Raw genomic sequence first — 9,351 nt, 5'->3', positions numbered from 1 at the left:
CAGAATCAAGATGGCGTTAGGAAGAGAATAACTCCTATAAAGTCAAAAGCAATACACACATGTCAGAGAATGAACCCGCCCTGAAGGGTCACATACATGGAAATAGGGATGTTTCCAGTGGGAGACTACCTAGGAGGTAACTGGAAGAATAATTTTCCAACGAGGTCTGAGGATAGATAACATCAGGGATCATTTGTGGCCCCACCAACACCTCTGGACTAAACTTGAACATGGAATCATTTATTTGGTGTTGGAAATATACTTCAGCAGCAGAGCCCTTGCCTTACATTTACAAGGCCCTGAGTTTGATCCCCAATATAACACATACACAAAAACAGCTTACCCGTCATTGACTACGGTGAAATTTCTACCTCTTCCATGAAAATGATAATGACTCTTAAAGAAAGCTGAAGGGAGGAGGCTAGAAAGAAGGCATGGCCACCGAGAGCGCTGGCCCCTCTTTAAAGGACCCAGGTGCCAACCATAGCACCCATACAGCAGACCACAGATCTGTGATTCCGGATCCAGGGAATCTGATGGCCTCTTCTGGCCTCTGCAGGCACCAGGTACACATGTGAGATATGGCCACGTATACAGGCAAGCAGTCAAATACGAACAATCGAACCTCCTTCTACAGGTAAAGGAAGGTAATGTTCGACCCTTTAATGAGTAAGACCGAATTGTGAGCATCCAGCTCTCCAGGTTGCAGCGTGAGCCTGAAACACCGAACTGCACTCAGGACAGACAGCCACCGTTGGCAGTAGGACAAGGGAAGCACAGAGAGTAGGTAGCAGCAGTTCCCAGGACAGGAGAGTCCATTTTCCACTCTAATTACAGGGTCTGACCAAAGTCTGAGTAGGAGTCTCATAGAAAGTTACCGAGGCATGGCCGAATCCAACTGCAAAAGCTGCATTCTGCCTGGGCTGGATGGATGACCTCTGTGTGCTCTTCTGTCCTGGGGCTTCAATGAAATTCTCCTACTGGAGCACCACCCGAGCGGAGGGGGCCAGCTTACCTCCAAATGCCACCATGTACATCCTGTCCCTGGGGAGCCTTCAGGAGCTTCCTCCTGGCATTTAAAGCTGTGTTTCCTTCAGCTCTCTGGTCCAGCTATGCTGTTCACTTCTCCCCAGGCAACATCATCAACTGGAAACCTGGTGTCAGGATCACAGTGATTTAGAGATCACTGTTTCTCTCAGAAATGTGGTTCACAACACACCCACAGAGTAGGATGGTATTCTAGACTTGAGTTTTGCAAACTGTGAGGGCAAAAAGAATTCTGCAAAAGCTAGTACAGAGGTGCAACAAGAGGGTCCAAAATAGCTCACGATATGATTCTTGACCTGATGCTCCCTCCAAAAAATACAAATTGTAGAGCGGGGTCTGCAGCTCAGACGGTAGAGTAAACGCTTAGCGTGTGTGAAGCCCTGGGTTCCATACCTGGAGCTACGGTGTAAGTCTGTAATCCCTGAACTCGGGTAGAAGTATCAGAAGTTCAAGATCATTTCCACCACACAGAGAGCTGAAGGTCAGCCTGGGCTCCATCATCCTGTCTCAATTAAAACCAAAACCAGCTAGTTATGACCTAAATCTCTTCATATCAGCTCTTCATGAAATCTTATCAGCACTCCTAAACATATTGTGAGACACTCCCTCCATCCCTCTCTGTATATACATTCGTGTGTGCTTAAATACATATATGTGTGTATATGTATTTACACACACACACACACACATATGCACCTAAACTACATAATGTAGAGAAGTAAAAGTCACAGTTATGGGTGATTACAGATATCTCTACAATGAGAACACAGTGCACAACCAACTAGACAGTAAAAACACTCACAAGGGCCAGAGAGACGGCTCAGAGGTTAAGAGCACTGACTGGCCTCTTCCAGAGGTCCTGAGTTCAATTCCCAGGAACCATATGGTGACTCACAATCATCTATAATCTCACAACCATCTATAATGAGATCTGATGTCCTCTTCTGGTATATATGCAGGCAGAACGCTGTATATATAAGAAAGAGAGAAAGAAAGAAAGAAAGAAAGAAAGAAAGAAAGAAAGAAAGAAAGAAAGAAAGGAAGGGAGGGAGGAAGGATGGACGGAAGGAAGGAAGGAAGGAAGGAAAGAAAGGAAGGAAGGAAGGAAAGAAAGGAAGGAAGGAAGGACAGACATCTTAAGAAAAGCACTCATAAGACCCAGGCCCAGGGTGACTATGCTGCTTGATGCTGGTCTGACTGTCACATTGTTCACAGAGATGTCTCCAAGTCCCTCCCTTAGATTGTAAGAAATGGTTCTTACAACATTTCTTAGAATTGTGACTTGTTACTAACTAGTCAGAGGGCTTCAAAGAGGGAAAAACACCAGGATGTGTAACTATCCACTGGAAAACTGTCTTAGTGAGGGTTTCACTGCTGTGAAGAGACACCATGGCTTATGAAAACATTGTTTTAGTTGGAGATGGCTTACAATTTCTGAGGTTCAGTCCATTATCATCATATTGGGAAGACTGGTGTCACGCAGGTAGACATGGTGCTGGAGAAGGAGCTCAGAGTTCTACATCTTGAACCGAAGGCAGCCATGAGGGGACCGTATTCTGCAGGAAGCCAGAAAGGGACTGAAATCCCACACTGGGCGGAGCTTGAGTATAGGAGACCTCAAAGCCCACCCCCACAGTGACACACTTCCTCCAACAAGGCCACACCTACTGGAACAAGGCCACCCCTCCTAATAGTGTCACTACCTATGGGACATGCATTCAAACACATGAATCTGTGAAAACCAAACCTATTCAAACCACCACAGAGATGAATTTACTTTGAGAAGTTGGCACCACGTGATTGCAGAGGCTTAACTCATCTGAAATTTACAGACAGTGGTCTCAGCAGGCCGGACAGCCAGGTTGGAACTGGAGTCACAAGGTGACTATAGAGAAATCCTTCTTCCTTTAAGGACCTCTGTCTTTGATGCTCAGAAAACATCCAAGGGCCAGGAAGGAGTAGCTCATCAAGAAGTCAGCAGACTGGGCTGGAGGGATGGATGGCTCAGTGGTTAGGAGCACCAACTGCTCTTCCAGAGGTCCTGAGTTCAATTCCCAGCAACCACATGGTGGCTCACAACCATCTGTAATGGGGTCTGATGCCCTCTTCTGGTGCGTCTGAAGACAGCTACTGTGTACTCACATACAATAAACAAACAAATAAAATATTAAAAAAAAAAAAAAAGAAGAAGTCAGCAGACTGAAAACTGAAAGGGGAAAAGCCTATCCCTACACAGACTAGCCAGGTCTGATACCTGTGCTGATGTCTCATAGTCAGTCCACAGGGGATAGTGCCACACAAACGATTATGCCTCCATCAGACCAACAGCTTCCTCCAACCACCACAACAGGATACCCAGGAGACTCTAGCTCAGCGGTGTCTTGTTACTGTGAAGTGGGATTGGTAACACTGGGAGAAAAAAGAGTAACAATGAAACTTGCTTCTGAATTGGTTGTCTGTCTACTTCAGAGGACCACTGGAGTGATTTGGAGACTGGAAAGCTTATTCCGTGGTCGAAAGCATCCATTGCTCTTGCAGATGACCAGAATTCATTCCCCAGCTTAACACTGCCTGGGACTTCAGCTCCAGAGGATCTGATGCCACATTCTGAACTCCGTGGGCACTGGCACTCATGTGAGCAAATACCACAGAGAAACTACAAGTATATGCATATGTTAAGTAACAGAATAAATGGTTTCTTTTTAGATACAAGTTGACTCCCTCAGAGCCAAGTCCAGCTGAGTGCCCTTGCAGTTCAAGCTTGCAAACATCTGGAAGAAGCGTCACTCTTGCTTTTACGTGTATGAGTATTTTCCTACATATATGTCTTTGCACCACATGCAGCCCTCGAAGAGGCAAGAAGAGGGTGCCAGGTCCCCTGGGATGGAGGTTGCAGATGGTTGTGAGCCCCCCCCCCCCCGGTGCTGGGATTGAACCCATGTCCTCTGGAAGAGCAACTGAGCCATCTCTGCAGCCCCATTCCTAATTTTTGGTGAACTGTTTGCTTGTTTGTTTGTTTGTTTGTTTGTTTGTTTGTTTATGTATATGAGAAGGGTAGGATGCGAGTGCCTCCATTCATAGGACCCCAGGAGGGCATCAGGTGTCCTCCTCCTCACGTTTAGTCTGTGCCTTTGAGGCAGGTGTGGTATGGTATTCTCCAGAGAAGACTGTTCAAACATGGGTTTAAACCAATAGAAGTCTGTATTAGCCTCCTGGGCTAATAATGGGTGGAGGGTCTGATTAGTTCCTATCCCTATGTAGTACAAGAGTCAGGTCTCTAAGCTTAACTAGCAATCCTGGCTGATTTTTGGCTGGAAATGATTAACTGTATCCTCAGGGTACCTTCCTGTGGCATAAAGTCTGATTCTCCAGGGCTTTTTTGTTTTTCAAAGGCCAGAATGTTTGTTTTTCTTTTTCTTTTTTAATGTGTGTAAGTGCCTTCATGCATACCAGAAGAGGGCATTGGCTACAGTTGATTGTGTGGTTGTTGGAAATTGAACTCCGGACGAACTTCTAGAAAAATAGCTAAGTGCTCTTAACCACTGAGTCCCTGCAGCCCACCAGAATCTTTTAAAGGCATTTTCAGAAAGCCTTAGTTTTACAACCCCAATGTTGCAATGGAAACTCCCTTGTTTCTGACAACTCGGGGGGCCCAGATACAGGGCGTGAATAGAATTTTAAACTTTGTAATTTTATCTCAAAAGATAAATTTCTGTCTTTTATTTTTCTCCATAAACCAGACACTTAAAATGGGCATCAGCCGAAGATCAGGATGGAGAGTAGGTTACTGGTCTGTAGTCACAGTAGCAGCTAATACCTTGCCTGTATCTGTCTCAGTTTCCAGTCCAGGCCTGAGGGCAGTGGAGGTGAGACCATGTATCCATACTCATGGTGCAAAACACAAGGGTCGGGAAGATGTAGAAGGGCAGAGAGTGGAAGGGTCGGACCAATGAAACCTTAATTCCAATGGATTTGTAGTCTAGAAACGGTCCATTGGGCAGCAGCATCTGTGGATTCACCTGAGTGTGGTGGATCCATGGTGCAAGGTCAGCTACCTTCATAGTCATAGGAAGAGAGAGAATCACTGAGCAGGGTCTTTTCCGGGCTAATTTCAGCATCCCTTTGGCTATTCACTTGACCCAGACAGTATCACTGGACCTGAACAAGGGGAAACTTGTGGTGGACTCAGAGGTTGGCTGGGTCTCTCAGATAGTCCAATGAGTAGCCCGTATAGAGAACTGGAGGGTCTGTAGCAACTTGAGAAATGAAAAGTTAGAGATTTTTGCCAACATCAGGCCTCTGATATAAATAAGCAGAAGGGCAGGTGTGATGGTTTGTATATGCTCGGCCCAGGGAGTGGCACTATTAGAAGGTGTGGCCCTGTTGGAGTGGGTGTGTCACTGTGGATGTGGGTTTTAAGACCCTCATCCTAGCTGCCTGGAAGCCAGTATTCTGCTAGCTGCCTTCAGATGAAGAGTAGAACTCTCAGCTCCTCCTGCACCATGCCTGCCTGGATGCTGCCATGTTCCCCACCTTGAATCTAGATTCAAGGACTAAACCTCTGAATCTGTAAGCCAGTCCCAATTAAAGGTAATGCTTATAAGAGTTGCCTTGGTCCTGGTGTCTGCTCACAGCAGTAAAACCCTAATGAAGACAGCAGGTCTTTGAAACAATCGTGTAGAGGTAAATCCCTCCCCGTGTGAGGTGTAGCAGGCTAAAGCCGAGCAAAGGAAGGAGACCTATCCAGCCTTTGGTAGACTCTAATGAGTTTTGTTAAAGGTTTGTTTGTTTGTTTGTTTGTTTGTTTAACGTCTTCTTTTCTTAACCTGACCAGAAGAACTCTGAGGTCTATATGCACAACAACATTTTTTAACCTAAGTCTAAAGCTTTAGCTATTAACTGAAAGGTTTTGGCCATGAAAGCCAGGCCACTATCCAGCCTCATTGCTAAGGTGGGAAGTCAAATTGAGGGACTTCCTGTTCCTGGAAGAACTTTTTAGTTATTATTTGAGAAGTTTTAGTCCAAATGGAGAATGCTTTTACCCACCCTGAAAAGGTGTCTGACAAGTACTTGTATCCTCCCCCAACAGGCTGGCTCTTGGGAAAGCCAGTTTTCCCAGAATTCACTGGGGTGTTGGTCTCTCGTCTGGACCCCCCTCCTAGGCGGAGGCTCTATGTTTTAAATTTGCTTGAGCTGAAAATGGGCATCTGACTGAGACGTCCCATGCTAGTCTATCCAATCTAGGCATAATGCACCTTGGTCCAAGCAACTCAGAAAGTTTTGTGGACCCCAGATGGGGGCCTGGTGAAGGTTGGTGCTTTAGTTAGGGTCTCATGACTGTGAAAAGACACCATGACCAAGGCAGCTCTTATAAGGACAACATTTAATTTGGGTTCAGGAGCCCTGCAGTGCCTAGGCAGGCATGGCGCAGGAGGAGCTGAGAGTTCTACATCTTGTTCCAAAGGCAAACAGAAGACTGACTCCCAGACAGCTAGGACAAGGATATTAAAGCCCATGTACACAGTGACTCACCTACTCCAACAAGGTCACATCTTTTAATAGGTCCCCTCTGGTGCCCAAATGGTTTCCATTACAGTAACTACTGCAGCTCCCATGTGCCTGGCTTTCTCTTTCATCCCGTGGCCATCACATGTAAGCACCCAGGTAGCCAAACTGACGGCAGTGGGTTTCTCAAACAGGACTCAAGGGTAAGCCAGGAGTAGGGCCTGGAACCAGGTCACATTCGTTAGACAGTGTTCTGGTGTTCCTCTGAGAAACGCCTCAACCATACCATGGGGTGCTGTGAGTATAAGATCTTGACCCAGAACTTGTTCTCTTTTATTGAGCCATCAGTAACCACCACATCTCTGAGGTGGACCATCCTATGGCTACAGGGTCAAAAGAATGGTTTGGGCAGGTATTCTAAACCACTGGGCATGTCCATGTCACCAATGTTTGGACTACAACTTCTTTTGTCTTTTGTTTCAGGAACAAATAGATGAAAGGGGTTTTGAGACATCTAGAAGTTCTAGGGTTGGAACAGAAGACAGAGATTTTTTTTAAAGTCTCAATGCCTCTTTTTTAAGTCTCAGTCCAGTTTACAGGCTCATTGTTCTCCACTTTATGCCTTGCTGGTTCCACGAGGATATTAAAGCCCATGAACACATGACACACCTACTCAAACAGGGACCAACAGTCCTGCCAGTTGTTTATGGGACAATGATTCTGGTGTCCAGAGACCTCAGTATCCAGCTTACTTAGAAACTCAAAAGAAAAAAAAAAGGCAACAGTAAAAGATTCCTGAGCATTCGAGGACAAAATTACTGGGAAATCATGTGTGTAATGACAGATTATCTGTACTGCGTGTGTCTTTAGTGCAAGCTTTGCTCAGAACACAGTATAAGCACTTCCCACTGCTCAGATTACCCCAGTGCACGCCGTGGTGCACCTTGGCTCAGACTAGAAACCAGTGCTCATTACTTTTTAACTGTATGTAGAGGTCAAAGGGCAACTCACAGGAGTTGGGTCTTTTTCTACTGCATGGGGTCTAGGGCTCAAACTCAGGTTGTCAGGCTAACCAGCAGAATCCTTTGCCCACTGACCTATCCTGACTTTATGATGAACTTCAGTGTCTTCATAAGATTTTGCTCATGTAGAAACGAGAAGGTTTGATTATCGAAAATATTTTCCTACTGTTATACCTCAAAGTATAAGTATCAAACTTTTATGTCTTTGGATTAGATTGTGTTATTCAAACAAACACATCCATCTCACTAACATGAAAATTTGTTTTAATCTCCAATTAATAGCAACATTTTTATGTATATCAAACAGTGTTCCAAAAATACTTTCTGAGGTACCCAGGGCCTTGTGCATGCTGGGCAAGCCACCTACTACTGACGGCAGGCTCTCTCTCTCTCTCTCTCTCTCTCTCTCTCTCTCTCTCTCTGTCTTTTCACTTTTTGTTTTAGAATTGTTTGTTTATTTGTTTATTGTATGTGAGTACACAGTTGCTGTCTTCAGACACAACAGAAGAGGGCATCAGATCCCAGTACAGATGGTTGTGAGCCACCATGTGGTTGCTGGGATTTGAACTCGGGACCTCTGGAAAAGCACTCAGTGTTCTTAACCACTGAGCCATCTCTCTAGCCCTTGGGTATATTTTCTAATGATGAGTTGAATGTATCAGCAGATGTAAGAATTCACCAACATTTTACTAAACCAGAGAATGAGTTTGTAAAACACTGTTGTAATTATTTTTGTTTTTAGACATGTACTTTGTCATTAAAATGTTACTTATATTAACATAGAATGGTGTTTTTATAATTGCTTTTTTCCCCCTGTAACATGGTCTCACATGGCCTGGGTTGATCTCCTGTCTCTATCTCTCTACTGCCAGGATTACAGGTGTGATACTTATTTTCTTGTGCTAATTTCTTGTTTTGTTCTAAGTGCTTACATTAGATCATTTATATATAAACAAGATCATAGAATATGTTCTGTTTTTGGATTTTTTTTCCTTTTCAGTAATTTCTATTGTTAAGGTGACCTGGGTGATTCTCTCTAAGAAACATCATGTGTGCTTCTTCCAAACTCCGCGTGCCTGTTCATGTTGGTGGGGTGTCTGCCACAGCAACTGATCTCTCCCATGGAAACTTTAGCTCTTGGTTCATCCCCCCGAGTGACACAACACAGTTGTGTGCGACCCTGTTTTCTCCCTATTGTGTCACTGTCATAATGGCACTTACACATAGTTGGGAACCTTTGTCTCTCCAGCACATCTGGGTCAGGGCTTCTTAAACTGCTTATCTGGGAAGCTATTTGTGCCTGAGAAAATCTTACGTGATCCTGGCTAGATGAGTGTATGAGATAAACATACAAATTAAACATTCACTGATATTAAGTGATGAATTATTTTTATTTCATTTTTTAATTTAATTTATTTAAGGTGTGATGTTCTGATCCAAAGGCCAGAAGAGGGCTTCAATCCCCTTATAGGTGGTAGTGAGCCACCATGTGGTTGCTGGGACTTGAACTCAGGACCTCTGGAAGAGCAGTCAGTGCTCTTAACCACTGAGCCAGCTCACCAGCCCCATGATGAATTATTTTAAGCTGGTTCTAGTGACTAGGTTTGTAATTCCAGGTACCTAGGAGGCTGAGGTAGGAGGACCACAGATTCTGGGCCAGTCTGTACTACAGAGTGAACTGAAAGCAGCTTGGGAAACTTAGTGAGATCCTCAGTTCAAAACAAAACGTGAGGGGGCTGGAGGTTAAGAGCACCGACTACTCCTCCAGAGGTCCTGA

Source organism: Rattus norvegicus, chromosome 18 (genome assembly GCF_036323735.1).
Source record: "Rattus norvegicus strain BN/NHsdMcwi chromosome 18, GRCr8, whole genome shotgun sequence".
Taxonomy (NCBI): Eukaryota; Metazoa; Chordata; class Mammalia; order Rodentia; family Muridae; genus Rattus; species Rattus norvegicus.
This window is presented reverse-complemented; position numbering follows the sequence as displayed.